At 39.1% G+C, this 20,305-nt stretch overlaps 1 pseudogene; it reads right to left on the reverse strand.

Annotated features, from left to right (window-relative positions):
* Window positions 1–1,635: 1,635 nt before the first annotated feature.
* On the reverse strand, window positions 1,636–18,655 carry LOC115800087 (MAGUK p55 subfamily member 4-like; annotated as a pseudogene).
* Window positions 18,656–20,305: the final 1,650 nt, after the last annotated feature.

Consider the following 20,305-nt stretch of genomic DNA (forward strand, 5'->3'; position numbering starts at 1 on the left):
CAACAGAACACAAAGCAAAAGCAAGCAAGAAGCACTGAGAGTGCAAACCTACACCAAAGCAGCTTTTAAGGGAGGTCAAATGATGCATGATATTTGGATGCAAACTATTAATGTGATATTAGAATCCCCATAGACCAGCATCATTTCCTAAATGTTGCCAAGATGTTTCAGGCCATAGATCGCCCTTCCCTTTTCAGACTTATCTTAAATTTTCTAATGTTCTTTTCTGGCTCTGCACTCAGTTTTCATCTTTCCGGGTCACGCTTGTCTGTTGCAGGTTCACGATTGTTCCTTCTCGGACCATTTTTTATAGATACTGACCACTGCAGACTGGGAACATCCCAGAAGAGGTGTTTGGGAAGAAGAGGTGTTTTGGAGATGCTCTGACCCAGTCGTCTAACCATCACAGTTTGGTACACTTTGATTTAACACAAGTGATGTTAACCAAGAAGAAAATATGCAAAGGATGCTGTAGAGTTGTACCTGCATTGCCAAGCAACACAGTTAACTCATTAAACGGCCTGAAAAGACACAACCAGCTACCATAATTAATGCATGAAGAAAAACAATGCAGTGGTTGCTAACATGAACCATCCAGTATCAGCTCAGATGTCCATAGCCAGCCTATACAGCATGTCTGCATATCCATCCAGCTCATAATGTCATGGTCCTGGGTCTAGGACCTAATGTTTTCTCTTTTGGATGTTTAAGTTCTGTTTTATGTCTCTGGTTGATTCTTGGTTTATTGTTGATTTTGCAGTTTTTGTACCTTCTGTAATAACTCCTGGTTAGGTTCTTTATTTGTATCTTCAGGCCTTCTTAGTTTAGTTATCTGTGATACATTCTTGGTTATAGTTTATTTATAATTGAGTCCTTGCCCCCCGTTCCCCAGGTCACTGTCCATCTCTGCCTCAGTTTGTTGTGCCAAGTCTGCATTTCTGTTTCCCTGTTTACTCACTTCCTGCTTTATTTTGCCAGCCCCTTGTTTCATGCAGATTGTGTTCAGTTTTGCGTCTCCTTGTCTCATTAGTGTCATTCTGTTCTTCCCAGCTGTTTCCACTCTCTCATCGTTACCTCTTGTGTAGATATTATGTTTTCTTCGTTTCTTTGTTGCATCGTCGTCAACTCTCCTCCCGCTCTGTGGGCCCTTATGCCGTGTTTCCCATGTTATTTCTGAACTGCTTCCTTGCATCACATTCTATTAGAACAAAGGTTTGTGTCCAGTAAACCCAATGAGTAACAAAAATGGTCCTCATAAAAGACGTTATCACCACGAGCAGTTATTTTTCCAAAGTGAAAAATCTTTCAGTGCACAAAGCGTCAAAAACCTTCTTACTTTCTTTTTTTAGTTTAGTTATCTGTTTTCATCGTGTCCATCATGCAGAATTAATGGCATGAAAGACTATATTTGTTGATTGTTGATTTCATTTTGCTAAGTTTTGGTATAATTTTTTTAAACATACTTTTTAGTTGTCCTGACATTCAAAATATTTTTGTAATTGTGAGATCTCAGCCTTTTGTCCAGGAAACCATCGGTGATAAACAGGCGATAAACTATCATGTTTTCATGCAAACATATTGTGACTAAACTTTACTCCAGTCTCCATAATCAAACAACTGACATTTTGAGTTTTAATTACTTTATTGTATCATGTGCATGCAAATGCAATGGCACCAAAATAAACTGATGTGGGGAAACATTTGTGCAACCTTAATAAAACTTTGTATATTACATTTTTAAAATTTTTTTTATGTTCTGACCCAATATTTGTAAATGAAATCAGCCACACAATATATTTTTTCTCTTGCTCAGTGGTCCGCTATTCATTCATCAATAAAGGCTAATCACAAATAAATGCAATTGTACTGACTGCACGTCCCCCTTAAAACATTAGAACTTGATGAACCTATGAGCACATTGTAGATACAGTGTAATTTGGATGTAGGTTATTCTGCAGTACTGTAGTACAGACATCTCTGCAACATCTACATATGAGGTATCTTTTAGATATTCTCAGTGTGTGTATTCTTTTTGCCGTGTCACAGTTAAAGTTCATTTGTTATTGTTTCTTGATCTACATTTCATGTTCTATCAGCTACTAAAACAGTTACTAAAGACATCAAGTGAATGTAGTAGCATAAAACGTGCTCTCCCTTTGAAAGCATAAAGGTGACCAATTTGAAAATGGTCAAATAAAGTGCAAGTAGCTTTTAAATGTACTTAATTACGTTCCACATAATATACATTTTAAATGAAAAATGAAGCCTATTTATCCTTGAAGCCACAATATACTCATCTGCCTGGACAGCATTACATCAAAGATAGCGAGGCGATGACTGAAAGTAAATACATCAAACAGCTATAAAAAAAAACCCCAGCATCAAAACTGGGATTGATTCTAAGAAATCTCTTTGAATTGCAGCCTTTAACAGAAGATAACAAACTGTTACTTGGCTCATCAACCAGCTGATGTCAAACTTTTGTCTGTAAAAAACATGTCATATTATAATCTCATGACATTATCCTTATTCTCTGCTCTGATAATTTCACCAGTTCTTTAACACATGTTCTCCTTATTTCTCCTTACATATTGTCATTCCCTTCCAACATTTCCCATCTTCTGAAGTTTATTTTCCTTGTGCTAATCCTCTGCTCGGCCCCAGCTGACAGGTATCCACTGTGGTTCATCCTGTGCCTGTTGAATGATGGAGCAGAGCTGTATGCAGGTATCCTGTAGGTCACAGTTCACCAGCACGCTGTCAAAAAACTGCTTGTACTTTGCTTCAATCAGCTGTGATGTTTCTTCAAGCTCCACAAAGTCTTCCTCCTAAATGAAATTATCATCCTTTACTGTCAGTTTTGCATAACATTGCTCTCATCTGACACACACACACGCACACACACACACACACACACACACACACACACACACACACCACACACACACACACACACACACACACACACACACACACACACACACATACAAATACACTGTCTGTGCTCTTACTGTGAAAACTCTGTTGATGGCATAGTTGGTGATGATTCGAGCATCTCTCCGGGTTTGTCTGAGTCTTTCTGGGCTGGGTGGTTGATAAAAATCACATAGGGTTTAAATTTCTTTGTTCGCAACAACTGGATGCTCTGGAAATAAGATAACACACGAACACCAAAGCTTTTCAGTCAGGCACACACAGAAAACTTCACAAAAAAGTGATTCTGTGTTTAATGAAACTCACATGTGGCTCAGCATCAATGATGCACATCCGCCCCCGTTTCAGCACCTCATCAATGGCATCAGTGCTAATCCCATACAGCTGACCTTTACTCTCCCCATACTCCACAAACCTGAACACACATCCATGCATACACATGTTCAAACATAAACACAAACATCATACAATTAGAAATAAATAAATAAGCTCATGTAAACCGCAGTTAATTACTGTGCAAGAAAACACAATAAGAATCATGCCAATCAACACCAAGAACATTAGCAAATCATATATAGTTAAAAAACAACGACAACTTGCCTGTGGTTGCAGACCATGTACTCAAACAGCTCTTTGGTAACAAAGTGATACTCCCTGCCCGTCTGCTCCCCTGCTCTGATTGGCGAGTGGTTGTCTATAGGAACCGAACAATCAGAATGTGTATATTAATAGTTACTTGTACACCAGTAACACTAAAACCATAAATCAGTCAATTCAGTCACAGATGAATGTAAACCACATTAAATAACTGGAATGGAAGTCACAGATCACTGACCATAAACTTTTAGTTGGACTTTGTTGCAAACCAATAAATAATGTCAAACTTCACAACAACCATCTTTCTATACAGTCCATGATAATATTCCAAATGTGCATTTAAAAGACAAAACTAAAAAATACTTCTCTCACCACAGAGCTACGCTTTTACTGTTATACAAATGTGAACAGGCTAATTTGACTTCTGTAGGAATGCTACACAAATTAAATTAAATAAAAGGCACGTACGAGGCACAGGTCCCTGAAAGGTTGAAGGATTCAGTTTGATGAGTCTCTTCCTCAGTTCATTTACTCCAACTCCTGAAGCACCTGTGCAGAGGGAGAAATAAGAGGGGGGGCTCTATTTCCAATAGATACAAATAGCAACAACAAACTTTTACAAGCAATGAACCTAAAGCTGTCTGATCAGTGTTATGTGTTCTACATAGAACATGTGATCACAAAATTCATTTCTCCTTACTGCAGCAGTAAGCTGCATTTTCAAGTACTAAAATGATAAGATGAGTCTGGTAGGTGAATGTCCAAGGTTAATGAAGTTAAAGGAGACCTTATGCTACACATAACTTGTTTTGAGGAGCAGATGACCCCTGCAAGTTTGCCAAAAATGCACTTTAAGTTTTTCTCAGTAAATTCGCAATAAATAAAACAAACAAACAAAAAATATATGAAACCTCCAGCTCATCAGTGTTTGTCTCTGATATCTCATCACAGATATTAAATTGATGTTTTGCTTCTAACATTATGATATTTTGAATACTGATGCTCAAAGATGGTTACAGGAAAAAAAAAAAGTGCTCAAAACCAAAAACTGTACTGTACTTAAGAAGTTATAGGGAAAGAAAAACAAATTAAAAAGTACAAACTTTTAGCCCGTTCTATAATGTGACAGTACGCTGATTCTGATGGGAGGCTCTGACTGATTTTTCAGGGAAGGATCCCTGTGTGAGTAATGCGGCTGTTGCTCTCACCGACGAGGATGATGAGGCGGTGGTTCTCCTGTGGGGGGCGCTGGTACAAAACTACTTCCTCATACGGGGTGGACAAAGCATTGCTGTTGGGGGAGCAGGTGGTGCAGGACTGTCGTCGCTTCCTGTAGGAAGTCCTCTTCCAGACACGGAAGCTCCGACGGAAGCCGGCTGGTGAGGGTGAAGAACACTAAATGTGTTACCAGTCCTTGGGAACAATTTGCAAAATGTCCCTTAACAATTAAAGAGCTGAATGAATAATCAATAAAGGATTGACAGATACTTTTTTGATCCCGAAGGAAATTAGGGCACGAGGATAGTCTTCAGTTTGTTCTTATTAGTAGCTTATTACAACTGATAAATTAATCAGCTTAAATTCATCATTCAGTTCAACATTTTATTATCGTTCCTGCCCACTTCATGACTCGTTTGTTAACTATCTAATTATCTGACTAATAAATGTGTCTTACCCAGGTAGATTCCATCAGTAATATCAGATTCAGGCTCATCTGAAGGAAAAAAAAGTTTATCACCATTTACCATTTACTTCATATATACTTCATACTTATTTTTACCGAGTGCAGAAACAAACAATTTCGTTGAATTGTGACAATCTAAAAAATACAAATACAAAAAGGATACACACATATAATGTATTTTTGTTGTTGTTGCATTGATCACACCATAAGGCCCAAACACTGTAATCCACAACCTGCATGTTTTTATTTTTTTTTCAATAATCCACAATGACCCATGTCACTGTTTTATGACTTATTTGTGATTCATTTCTGTTGATTCTTGTATAAAACAGTAGGTATATCTGGTTCTGTGTCATTCTAAAATATTGATTTAACAGACTTAACTATTATAAAAAGCATAATGAATCAGAAAGGATCAGCAGTGATCACCGTACGATCAGAGCGTTACACTTTTTTAATGACACTTTTGTCACTGGACAGACTTACCTACCAAAATTTATTTCCTCCAGATCTAAAGAAAAGAGAAAAACAGCAGTGGCATTCACTGGGCTGTGGGATCATACACAGTTTTACTTTATAAAAACTGAATAATGTATTTATTATGTTTCACCTGTTACTGCGTGCTTCTCATCAGAATGTCCAGGATCGTTCTCTGGAGCGATAAACAAAAAGACACGTTTCTTATTCAAAGCTTGTTTTCACACAGCTGGGTTTTAATATGCCAACCAAGACAAAATCAAGTATCACCAAATGGAAAAAAAGGTTATAAAAATAGTGACCACTTGTTTGAAAGTGTTAATGTGACACAGTCTAATACAATGTAACACACTTTGATTACTGTGATTACTGGGTTAGGGTAACATTGCAGGTTAACTGGTGATTCTAAATCAGCTGTGGGTGTGAATGTGCGTGTAAATGGTTGCCTGTGTCTCTGTGGCAGCCTTGCAACAGATTGGCAACCCCACCTCTCACCCTATGACAGCTGGGATAGACTCCGGATAAGTGGAGAACATGTAGGGATGGATGAACTTAATCCCAGTGTTCTGCTTTAAGTCCAGGTGGCTCCTTTAACTGGGTTCAAACATAATGTATGCAACATTTCTCTTTATTGGAGGTTTGTTACTAACCAAACAACCCCTCTCTGAATGAACTGATAACTCACTCTGGATGGTAGGAACTGATCTTAGCTGATGTTCAGATTTAGTCCTGGTAAATAAACTATTCTTGCAGGAAACAACAACAAAGCCCACCAAAATCATGAAACAACTACATTAACTGTGTATTATGGATGGTGTGTCACATGTCACACCCACCATTAGCAGCCAGGGTCACTGAGGGCAGCAGGGTTAACAGAGAGAAAAGAAACAGCTGTTAAAAGCATTGTTAGCTTTATGTCACTTTCACAGTGCACTGCAGGGATTCACAAACTACAAAGTGAGCACAATCATTTAATTTTAGTGATAATAATCATGATTCCTCACGTGGTCTGATGCAGGTATGAACCTGTAGTGGCTGGCACCACCACTGTTCCCTCTGTTTACTGTAGGAAGAGAAAGAAATTATGAAGCACGACCAATGTTTTCAATTATTTAATTGTGCTATCACAGTGTAAAAATGCTTTTAAAATCATCTAAAAGTTTTGCGCCTGCAGGTAGCACAGGTGACTGCAGTTACCTTTAATGTATCATTAATAATGCTACAACAGAAGTATGAGCCTCATGTAGGTAAAGTACCAGTAATAAAGCTAACGTCTGATACCTGATTCTGCCTGACATTATTATAAACAAACTTCATCTGACAGTATAAAGGTTTTGCAGTCAGTCAATTTAAACATGTGGAATTTAAGTGGCATGTCACCTCTTCAGCATGCTGGCAGAGGGAATCAGACCAGCGCAGAATGTAGCACATGGCAGTTTCCTGGCCTGCCACCACTGTCCATCTGACTGGTCGACTACCTGAAGAAGGTCTCCTCTGCTGAAGGCCATTCCTGCATCTGGACATGGGATGGAGGAGTCCTGCAGAGGGCTGTAGTCCACCATTGCCCTCATACATACCTGACAGACAGATAAAGGTCGCTTACTTGCAGATTAATGACTGAAATAATTGAAAGTAATAATTTATGAATAGGTGAACATACAGGACTTGATCTAAAATATTGTTTTCTAATTAACTTTGAAATTATTGTTCTTTTTTAGTCTGTCTTTAATCAATAGGAGTGTTAAATTTATCATTTGCCTCTTGGTGTCTTTACTATTATAAAATGATTACTGAGAAAATATATGTATATTTTTTAAAGGATCATGGAAATTTGCTCATCAAGTATGCTCAGATTTTTCACAGGCTTTGTTGTTCATTGTGCTTGATAAATTAAACTTCCTGCAACTTTGATAGTGAAAGTAAATTTATGGTATAATGTTGCTGGATCTTTGACTTTAGGTGGTGCCTCAGCAGCCCAGAAAATAATAGCCTGAAATTATTTCAGTGAATCATCTCCTCAATTTTCTACTTATAAGTAAATTTAATGTTATCAAAAGGTGCATTTACCCACAGTAAGTGTTATGGAGATAAAGTGATGAGGTGGGGGTGTCTTACCGGTGCCTGGCTGCTGCTGACCTGAGATGGATTTGGAATGACTTTAAACAGGATAGTGCCTTGGGAATTGGCCTGACAGAGAGAATCACACACAAAAAGTAAATTTAACGTGACCTTTACACAACTAAAGAAAGTATCTCATTTTCTTTTTATGAATGGTTCACTAATAATTATACACATTATTAATAATACACTTATAATTAAAAAAAATTTATTAGGTTTAATCTGTAAACTGGATATTGAGCAGTATAGTGACAAAGCATACAGCAAAGCATCATGGATGGTGGGAGGGGAGGGGGGGGCAGGTTTCAACATCATTTTCTCATCATCTTATACCAATGAATTCCCGGAGTTTAATGTCTCTGAACTTTTCTGCTATTATACAGTAATACTGTAGTAGCAGACTTTTGAAGATGTGTTTATAACTTAGACACTCCAGCGGGACTTCACTACCACACAACAATACGAGCATAGATCAGAGCTGCTTAGACATGTTTTAAAAGCACAACTGTAAGAGTGTCAGATTTTTTACTTAATAGTCTTAATTTGTTATACTATAAGAAAGAGCTCGTGTTTAATTTGAGTGCTTTTACAGGGAGCAAAATCTGCCTATAATATTTTTTTTTTTACATATTTTTTTCAGCATCTAATGACGTACCAGTATGTGGATGACCTGCTCTGGGTCCAGGCCCACCACTGGGTTTCCATTCACCTCCACTAACAGATCACCGGGATGCAGGAGTCCTGGTACACACACAAACCCATTTTAAGGCCTATCACTGCGAGGCTTGATGATTTTTGTCTCTCACACAAATATAAAAACACACACACACACGCACGCACGCACGCACGCACACACACACACACACACACACAAAATGTATGGCTCACCGCTACGGTCAGCCAGTCCTCCATGAATCACCCGGGCGATGTAGATATCTCCTGTCACTTCATCCTTCCTGATGGTGGCACCCTGATAAACAGAGAGTCATTCGAAATTTAAGAAAAATAGTAAAAATAGTGTAAAAGCAGCTCTTGGGTGAGCTCAGTGTAAATGCAGGGTAAGCAGATCTGAATATTAATGGGTAAAGGATACAGATAAAAAAGATTTAAAAAAAAAAAGCCCTCAAGGCAAAAACAAAATGTCCTCTGCTGCCTGTAGCTTTAGCAAATAGAATGCTTTGGTTATGTTTGTAAAAAAAAAAAAATACAATAAGTAATAAATAATTGATTACATACCTTTTCTCTTTATAAGATGCGTATAGAAAAAACCCAAGCAAACTTAAACTGTTCACCTCCAACACTGTTGAACAGCTTAAGGTTTTGACATAACAAAGAATTAAAGAAGTAAAATACACATTAACATAATACATCCAGCAGCTGCAGATACATTTAACTCAAACCCACATAGGTCAGCTCAGTGCTGGTAGTAGATGAACCAAAAAAGGTTTTATTGCCTGGGCATTTTCCAATTAATCCATTGAACTCTCAAAGCATTTTGCACACACTCCAAACATCAAGGGGACACTAAAGGTGGGAAACTTAATTGTACTGGCAACATGAATATCCAAATAGATTACCGTGGCAGAATCTTTAGACAGGCCCAAAGTGTTAGACCGATCTACTTACAGGCCGTTACTAGAGCCAAAAATGGTAGCATGGCTGAGGGTTCATTGGGAGGTAAGAAGCTTAAGTGGTAACTCGAGTGGTCCTGCAAATTTGTTACCATAGTTTTGGGAAAAAATTGCTAAAATATCTTAAAAATGCTAATTGTATGAGTTCTGACACTGTGCTAAAACAGCGCTCACAAAGATTCATTATGATGTTTGTCTGTATGTAGAATAATGTTAAATTTCTTATGTACTTCCACAGGGTTTTTGTTGTATTTGACATGCAATACTGTTAGATGTATAGGTACTATATAAATGTGCAAACAATGAGGCAAGATGCAGTTCCACATATATACAACAATGCATAGCAAATATACTTATTAAAAGTTAATTTAACCCCAAGCACTTATTACATGATTCCCAGAGGTTCAGCTCATTTTGTGTGCAGACCATCATAAAACAAAATACCAAATCAGAGCTGATGAAAAACATGAAAACTGACATAATTTTAAGAATTGCTGGACTAAATGAAGACTAAGAGAAAGTTATTTGTACCTTTATATTATTAGTATTTGTTCCTTTGAGTGATACGTAGCTCTAGTAATGAAACAGTCTCTTGAAAGTTGTTTTAAAAAATCCATATGCTGATGAAGCCGATGTTTCTTTTTAGACCGAAAACATTAGATGTGATTATTGTCACAGTTTTTTCCAAAACAAAGGCAGGAGAGAGTAAAATCTGTTTTTAGTCTGGTTAATGTTTCTTTTTCTTCTTTGTTTTCAAGCAGCCTGTGCTGTTACCGTCTTTTTGGTCCTCCAGAGTAACTCTTGAAACAGTTGCAGTGTTGAGTCTCACCTGTCCATTACTACCTCCTCTACCTGCCCTCTGAGTGGCTGGCACCATCCTTTTAGATCCTCCATTGATTCCTGTTGAACTTCTAGGTGTTGTAAAGTCATCTGCACAAGAACTTGTGGATGAAGAAGAGGAGTGAGTAAAGGACGGGGATGGTGAGAGTGGGTGTGGGTATAGTGTTCGCGGTTTACGGACCATTTTTGGAGATAATGAGGAGACCCTTGGAGGAGGAGGGGGAGGATTATATTGTTTATTTCTCAGAGGAGGTGATGATTCTTGGTGTTTTTTTGCCACAATCAGCCCCTGAAGCTTGTCCACCACCTCGGCGAGCAGGTTAAGCGCCTGGGCATTCTCTTCCACGCTGTTTGTGATCATCTCTGATGCCGCCACCATACTCTCACCAAGATGGCGTACGTCCTGACTATTGTGTTCAATACTGCTGGCTACCATCTGAACAGTGGACCTAAGCTCTTCCACACTGCACTGTTTGGTGAGTTCATCAGGCCGAGTATGGTGCCCTGATTGCTGCTGCTGCTCATTTTGTGTATGTTTTGGCTTGCTGTGGCATCCATTGTGATGAGGAGCTGAAGAGCAGTGGAACATTAACAAATGATTTAAAGACTCTTCCTGGTATTTGTTATCAGGTTTAGTTTGACCAGTTTGACAACCATGTTGTCTCTCAGGGGTGGGGAGAGTGTTGACCCCTTGCTCCCGAGTACTCCTTCTAGTTGCAGGACTAGAAGGAGTTGTGTGAGCTCTGAGAGAGTTCATGCCAGGACAAGAGGGGGTCTTGCCAGGTGTAGGAATGTTCCTTGATTGTCCCCCTGTAGAACTCTTTTTGTACAACACGGGAGAGTTGGGAAGGCTGAAACTGTAAGCCGGAATTGGAGGAGGTGGGTATGAGTAGTCATCACTGGTCTCTCTGGTTGAAGCACCATCTTTCCCGTTGGGTTTGGGTTCCTCTGAAAATGAACCATCAAAAAAATTTGCAGTACAGGAACAGAAAGACAACTGGCAAGATTAGGCTGAAAAGACAAGTTACCACAGCACAGCAGGAAAGTTTTAAAAAGCAGCCAGATGATGATGAAGAAACAAACTTGGTTGCAACTGAGGAATGCCACCAGTGTAGATGAGGTGGTTGTTGCCTTTCAAGCCATTGTTAGATAAATGAAAAGTTTTTTCTACAAAGTATCAAATGCCAGAATGGATAAATGAAAGAATGAATAGATGCGTGATTGATATTAGTGAACATATTGGTGGATGATCTGGGTCTTCATATTTTGTCACCAGCTCTTTGATGACTGAGCGGCTTGATGACAATGACTGAATGAAAACAAAAATGGTCAGATGATTGGTGATTGCATGGGCCATCATCATCATCTGCTCTTCCTCCTCTTACCAGTGCAGGTGGCAGGACTCAAAACAGAGGGAGCTGACTGGTTGAGTTCTTTTTTCCTTAGTTTTACAGTTGGCGGACTGAAATAGCAGCTTCCTGTGGATTCATAGCGAGGGAGAAAGGGGTGGCGTCTGCTTTCTTTATGAACAAGGAGAAGACTTGCTTCACTTTCAGGCACTCTGAGCTCCTCCCCTGACTGTGCTGATCTTGCAGGGATGAGGCGGTCCAATGTGAAGCGGTGAAGGCTGCTCCAGCGGTTATGAATTTCTCCTACAGTTCTTCTACACTCTTCTCCACTCTTAATGAACGAAAGATGAGAAACTCTGAGCTTTAAAAGAATGTTTTTAAATGAATATGATTTAATTAATAGACAAACCTATTTAACAGATCGATAGATAGATTGTAGCCTGGTGGGCTGGTAAGCCATCATGTTGACTTAATCGATTCTGTGTTGTAAGTGCGATCATTAATGCAACCCGTTCTTCTAAGAATATAATACTAATTTGCTTTCCAAATTAACAACTTTATTCTCAGAAAATGTCATTCCTGTCTGGATTTTGCTCATGGACAACGGTTTTATTAAATGTGTGGGAATCCTCCCACTTTTCTTCTTTCTTTTCTTCTTCTTTGTTTCAGAGTTTTGTCAAATATAAAATAGAAAGCTAAAAGCTACCATACCTTATCTTAGCCTAAAGACTGAGAACAAGAAGAAACATATGGCCTGGCTTTGCCCGCAATTAACAAGATTCTGTAAAAGCTCTAAACCATTTATACTCATGTTAATGTATCATGTAATTATATAGGCTTTAATTACTAGGTAATATTCCTTTAGATGACACACTGATGTTGAATGATTCATTCACAGACTTGTTCATTTGCTCCCAAAGGACCTTTTGGTCAGACGTTTCAACACCTCTGCTCACAACGGATTCCAGAGGTGGGAAAGTGCGCTGCTTGCACTACAAGTACCTGGATTTTCTATTCCTCTTACAAACAAAAGTTTTTACACTTTAAAAATAACAAACGTATATGAAATCTATACATAAGGGTTTTATGTAAACTAAAGAACTACAAACTAAATTAAAGTGCAGAATAAAAAGAGTAGAATTTAATAATGAAAATGATTTTGTCTCACCAATGGCTGGTTGTTCTTGACAAGACATACGATCCTCATGGCCTCCTCATCCTCTGGCAATTCATCAGGGAGAGGGGGTAAGACAGGTTCATAGTCTGCCTGTGCAACACTATCATGGGACGACAGAAGAGCCTTACAGACAGAGAGACAGATAATGGGTAACGTAAAAAGGAGCTTCAAATATAAGTTACAGAGAAACTTGAAATGAATAAGTTCCAATTGAGTATAAATACCTGGATATCAGGTAAGCTGAGGAGGCTGCACAGCTCTCTAGCTTCAGCTGAAGGACGGTGAGCTTTATGTATTACAGTCATGATCTGATGAAAAAAAAATAAAGGCTCCAGAATTAATGTTAAACTACTGTACTCTGGCAAGACACCACATACAGTAATGTTCAGACGTTTACATGAGCTAATCAAGGTCATGAATGTCACAGTAATTAGTGGATTTTAATGATTTCTTTGAGCTGTTCTTTTCCCAGGGTGGAATGATTGTACAACAAAAACCTTTAATGACTTTAAAAAACAAGGATTGGGTATCAAAGTTTGAATTTATTTATAACCATGCAAAAGTATGCATACAGGCTCAAATACACTGCTCAAAAAAAACTGAAATTATTTTGAAAACACATCAGGAGAAAAAAAAAATCATGCTGGATATCTAAACTGATATGGGCTGAGTAATGTGTTAGAAACAAAAGGATGCCACATTGTTTGATGGAAATAAAAATTATTATCCTACAGAGGGCAGAATTCAAAGACAAAGTAAAAATCAAAGTGAAAAAATATAGAGCAGGTTAGTCCATTTTGTTGTGATTTCATTGCAGCAACTCAAAACAGTACTCAGTAGTTTGTATGGGCCCCACGTGCTTGTATGCATGCCTGACAATGTTGGTTTCATGCTCCTAATGAGTCGATGGATGGTGTCCTGGGGGCATCTCCTCTGAGATCTGGACCAGGGCATCACTGAGTTCCTGGAGAGTCTGAGATGCAACCTGGCAGCATTGGATGGACTGTAGCATAATGTCCCAGAGGTGTTCTATTGGATTTAGGTCAGGTGAGTGTGGGGGCCAGTCAGTGATATCAATTTCTTCATCCTCCAGGAACTGCCAGTTTACTCTTGCCACATGAAGCCCAGGTATTGTTGTGCACCAGGAGGAACCCAGAACCCACTGCACCAGCGTAGGGTCTGACAATGGGTCCAAGGATTTCAATCCAATACCTAATGGCAGTCAGGTGCCATTGCCTGTAGAGGTCTGGGCATCCTCCCATGGATATGCCTCCCCAGACCATCACTGACCCACCGCCAAACCGGTCATGTTGAACGATGTTACAGGCAGCGTAATGTTCTCCACAGCTTCTCCAGAATCTTTAATGTCTGTCACACATGCTCAGGGTGAACCTGCTCTCATCTATGAAAAGCACAGGGCACCAGTGGTGGACCTGCCAATTCTGGTATTCTATGGCAAATGCCAGTCAGAATTCATGGTGCCTGGTAGTTAGTACAGACTCCACTAGAGCATGTTGGGGCCTCATGCCCCCCTCATGAAGTCTGCTTTTGATTATTTGATCAGACTTTCACAGCAGTGTCCTGCTGGAGGTCATTTTGCAGCTCTGGCAGTGCTCATCCTATCCCTCCTTACACAAAGGAGCAGATACGGGTCCTGTTGATGGGTTAAGGACCTTCAGCTCTCCTAGAGTACCTGCCTGTCTCCTGGAATCTCCTCCATGCTCTTGAGACTGTGCTGGGAGACACAGCAAACCTTCTGGCAATGGCACGTATTGATGTGCCATCCTGGAGGAGTTGGACTACTTGCACAACCTCTGTAGAGTCCAGGTATCACCTCATGCTACCAGTAGTGACACTGACCCTAGTGAAATGCAAAACTAGCGAAAAAACAATCAGAAAAGATGAAGGAGGGAAAAATGTCAGAGGCCTCCACCTGGAAAACCATTCCTGCTCTGGGGCTTGTCTCATTGTTCCTCCTCTAGTGCATCTGTTGTTAATTTCATTAACACCAAAGCAGCTGAAACCGATTAACAACCCCCTCTGCTGCTTAACTGACAGATCAATATCCCAGAAGTTTAACTGATTTGATGCTATACTCTGATTAAAAAATGTTCCTATGAGCAGTGTATATACATACACCTTGAGTAATATTTGTTTAAATGTCCTTTAGCAAGTTGCACCTCAACCACACACTTTTGGTAGCCATCAACAAGCTTCTGGCATAATTCTGGCTAGATGTTTGACCACTCTTCTTGGCAGATTTGGTAGAGCTCATTTAAATTTGTTGATTTCCTTGCAAGGACCCGGCTTTTAATTAAAGTCACGGATTTTTGGTTAGGAGTTCCAGTGAAAGGGACTCTTAATGCTTCAGCATACTAAGATATCTGGGACAATTTCATGCTCCCAACTTTGTAGGAACAGTTTGGGGATGGCCCCTTCCTGTTCCAAAATGACTGCACATCAGTGCAAGCAGCAAGTCTATAAAAACATGGATGAGTGAGTTTGGTGTGGAAGAACTTGACTGACCTGCACAGAGTCCTGACTTCAACCCTACAGAACACCTTTGGGATGAATTGAGACTGTGAGCCAGGCCTTTTCATCCAACATCAGTGTCTGACCTCACAAATGGAAGAATGGTCAAAAATTCCCATAAAGACTCCTAAACCTTGTGGAAAGCCTTCTCAGAAGAGTTGAAGCTGTAATAGCTGCAAAGGGTGGGCTGCCATCGTATTGTCACCCTCCTAAAATAATGGCTTAAGTCATTTCTTAACAAAAATTGTTGCTTAAATCATCATATTTTCAATGTTTGGTTCAATTTTTGTGTTTTCTGAAAAAACAAACAAACAAAAAAATGACTTAAGCCATTATTTTAGGAGGGTGAGGATATTAAACCCTGTGGATTAAGAATGGATGTCATTCAAGGTCACGTGTGTGTAAAGGCAGACGAGCGAATACTTTTGTCAATGTAGTGAATGTTAAACTGCTATTTTTACAGAGCACAGTGTTAGCTTCTTCACTAAAGGATATCAGGGATCTAAACATCTTCCAGAACTGGTTGTTTGCATGTTGGTGCGTGTGTATACACACCTCATATGAGAGTCCTGAAGCATAGGGCAAAACAGGGCTTGGTGTCAGTCTCTGGAACTTTAACAGGCACTCATAAATCTGGAGACACAAACATGATATTTTTAGTTTGCAGACAGCTGGTAGATGTGTGTGTTTTACTGCAGCACTTTTGAATCACGTACCTTCAACAGGGCATGAAGCCACGGTGCGCTCAGTAGTTCATGCAGAAGCTGAGCACCATTAATGTTGCTGCTGACAGCTTGATCAACATCCTTCACCACACTGGACAGCACTTCACTGACTGAATGCACACATACATAATTTTAAAAAAAAGAGAGAAAAACAAATGAAGACATACAGCTGGGAAACTTGGGAACACTTGGTAAATGGACTGACAGATTCCAACATGCCGGAGACTGAATGTTGCCTTAAATATCACAGCAGCTGTTTGAGGCTTTAAGTTTTTCTTGAGCAGAAGGTGAAAAGCAAACATGTCTGAGCCAGACAGGATTAACATTACAGAGAAGCTGTGACCCTACAAAGACTAATTCTTTTGGAATAAAGTTTTAATTTAAAGTCTCTACTTGGGATTGAAACAGGTGAATTTAGTGGAAATTAACTGGGGCAGCTCAGGTGGGCACAGCAGACACATTCAGTGTGTTTACAAATGTTTTGTTGAACAAGTGTGAGATGGGGTTTGCTCTGTTTGCTCTCAGTTAGTGGCTGCATCAGTGTTATTCAATCTGCAGCAAAATGTATAAATGACAGAGATTCCCTGACCCTGCAGAGAGAGACACATTCTACTGGATTTTTCTGTGTGTGTGTGAGTGTGTGTGTGTGTGTCTGCATGCGTGTGTGTGTGTGTGTACACTTCTCACCATCCTCCATAGCTTGTTTCATGGTGTTTTTTCAGAGGAGGAGGAAAGGGTTATTCTGAAAAGATGTGGAAAAGGGAAAAAAGCAGTGAAGTAACAGCCTCACAAATTAGATTTAAAAGAGAAAAGTCTGGATAAGTTAACAATCGTTAATTTGCACCAGTGGCACTAACTAAACTGATTAGTAGACTAAAATGATCACAAATTATATCCTGTGTGGCTATCATTATGCTTCTTTGTAACACATGAAACAAGACGACATATTTAAGTTTTCATTGCAAACTCATTTCACCTTGGGTCAGAATGCCCAGCTGATCTTGATATTTTCAAGAAAATAGATACTCAAAATAAAAAAAGTCTGTATTGCTAATAATTTTTGCTTCTGAATTGTACCAGTGGTTCTAATAATCGTCTTCCTGCATGTAGAAAGTGAAAATCAGGTTTCAGGGCGTGTCTTACTAAATATTTGATACAGATATAATCTTCTGTTTCTGGATGTTATGTCTGATAACCACAGCATACAGTAAGTTCAAAAACAGCACCTTGAGGCTCTGGACAGACCGAGTGCAGCAGCTGGATAAAGTGAACAAAGCACACCTTTGAAGTTTTGCAAATGCTCCGGCCCTATAACTTTTGTAACTTCATAACAAAGTCTGATTATTATTAAATGTTATCAGCCCTGCTAAAGAAAATAAGTGCAATTTATATCTGTAAACCCATCGTGTAATACACATACTACCTAAAATGGTGTTCAGATTATTAACTTAAATCATGTTGTGATTGACTTTATTGTTATGCTCTTTAGTTTTGGCCATTGTAGGTGTGGTGTATGCTGAATGCAGATATATAAATAAAATGCTAAAATTAAAACCAGATTTCTATTTTTCTTGCATGAAGCTTTTCATTATGAACAACAAATGGTCAAATTTGTTGACAGATTTAAAAACAAAATCAAATTCCCTGAAACAGCAGCACAGGAGGAAAAACAGGGAGTGAAGGGAACGTTTCAAATGCAGCTTCTGTGACTTTAGAACTTCCTGTTACAGCAGCAGGTTACTAAATGTGGACTAATTTCAGGTTAGGTCACTTCAGCTGCTTATCTCAGGTCAGCTTCCGTTTCCACTTATACTGCTTGGGAGGAGCTTCAATTAGTCATCAGAAGTTAGGAGGTCACGTCACACTCACAGAACTTTCTCGGGATTATTTCTGTTGGTGTCTATTATCAAATACCACAAAATGAATAACAGATATTTTTAGCTTCATGGTATGCTACAAAAGTGTTCTGATGATTTTTCTGGCAGATCAGTTTCTAAAATTGGATGGTGGTGAAATATAAGTTTGATTTATAAAAAAATCGTGCCTGATGTTCCCAGAAAAATATGATTTCATCATATAAGATACATATTATCATTAAAAGGTTAATTGAATCCAAATCTATGTACACAAGGGACATTTTGGGGGAGTGCTATTGTATATAAAATATACAATAAAATTTTTTGTACACTATCATCAGGAGGGTCCCGTAATAAATATCATTTATTATTATTTTATTTAGATTATTCTGTCTTTGCTTAAATCCCTCGTCTTCACCCCTGAAGTCCTTAGCGCTACTAAGCAAATAGCAAACACAATAGAAGCAAACAAAAAGCTTAGTGAGCATATTAGCATTTAGCTCAGAGGACAACTGTAAATAAAACCCCATAGTGTGACTAGGAAGGCTCTATGTGCTTAGTCTGATTTTTATATCAATTGCAGAAGAGTCAGAAGTGTTAAATAAAATCCACTTACATCCTCTTGCTGCGGTCCAGTTTCCACTGCAGTGATTTTTCAGTGTGTGAATCAGTAGTGTGAGTGCATCAGAAGCAGCCAGTGGTAACTGACATGGCTGTGAGTTTACTACCAAACCTCAACCAACACTAATCCTCGCTGACCCGACTTAATCCACCAACCACCAATCTCTCTCTCTCTCTCTCTCTCTCTCTCTCTCTCTCTCTCTTTCCGCCCTTCACACTCTCTCCTGCCCCCACTTCCCTCTTTGTTGATTTTTGTAATTTTTAAAAAAATCTTTACTTTTCCAAACAACCCTTTTTATCACTCAGTCATTGCTGTCTTTATGTCCATGTTTATTCAAGTTCCCACTTTCTCATTGCATTCCTCATTCATCATCACCTCCTCACATGCTCATTCACTTTAAGTAATTCATCACATCACAAAGCTTCTTAACTCTTCACTGCTTTTAGCCCCCGCCCCACACACACAAACACACACAAAGTATAATCACACATGTTTGTACATCTATCTTTGTGAGAACCCTTTGTAGCACACTGCATTACTCTGTCCTTTATTTTAATCTTAACCTAATTCCAATGACAAAGTCTGAAGCCTCAAACAACCGGCTGCAGGTTTGTCAGAATGTGAAGAGCAACAAAATTATCCTTTATCTTCAATGTCCAGATAAGCGGAACATCAATCTTGGTTCTGGCAATAACAGATGAACAGGGACACATGCACACAGCAGGTCAGCAAGCAACCCAGTGTTAAGATGACAGCACAGAATAACAGTAGATCAGCTGCATTAAATCCCACTTCAACATCTGGGTGAGGCCAGTTGCTATCTGCTTTGTGCATGTGTGTGTTGGGTGTTATCACAGGGTAATGGTCACTGGGTCACCTCCTCAGAGGTTAACACTCCTCCTTCAGAAAGCGAAATAGACAGAAATACAAAGAAAAGAGAGAGAGGCCATATAACAGAAACAGATGCAAGAAAACATCAAAGAGGAGCCCTGTTTTTTTCTTAACAGCTGACCAGCAACAATTCTTTGAAAAATTCCCAAAGCAACACCCACATTAGCTTATCTTAGACTAGTTCAATTCAATTCAATTCAATTCAGTTCAGTTCAGTTCAGTTCAGTTCAGTTCAATTCAATTCAATTCAATTCAATTCAATTCAATTCAATTCAATTTAATTTAATTTAATTTAATTTAACTTAATTTAATTTAATTTAATTCAATTCAATTCAATTCAATTCAATTCAATTCAATTCAATTCAATTCAATTCAATTCAAGTCAGTTCAATTCAATTCACCAAATCACAGCAACAGTTGCCTCAGGGTGCTGACCCTACAGTAATACAAAGGAAAAACCGAACAATCAATACGACCCCTATGAGCAGCACTTGGTGACAGTGGGAAGAAAAAAAACTCCCTTTTATCAGGAAGAAACCTCCAGCAGATCCAGGCTCAGGGAGGGGCAGTCATCTGCCTTGACTGGTTGAGGGTGAGGAGAGTGAGACAGGACGGAAGACACACTGTGGAAGATAGCCAGAGATTAATAATAACCAATGATTAAATGCAGAGTGAGGTATAAACACAGAGAGAGTGAAAAGAGGTTAGTGAAGAAGGAACCCCTCAGTAGTCTAAATCTAAGTAAGGGAGGGTTCAGGGTCACCTGAAACAGCCCTAACTATGAGTTTTATCAAAAAGGAAAGTTTTAATCCTAATATTAAGAATAGAGAGGGTGTCTGTCTCCTGAAACCCAGCTGGGAGCTGGTTCCACA

This window comes from Archocentrus centrarchus, chromosome 21 (genome assembly GCF_007364275.1).
Source record: "Archocentrus centrarchus isolate MPI-CPG fArcCen1 chromosome 21, fArcCen1, whole genome shotgun sequence".
Classification (NCBI taxonomy): domain Eukaryota; kingdom Metazoa; phylum Chordata; class Actinopteri; order Cichliformes; family Cichlidae; genus Archocentrus; species Archocentrus centrarchus.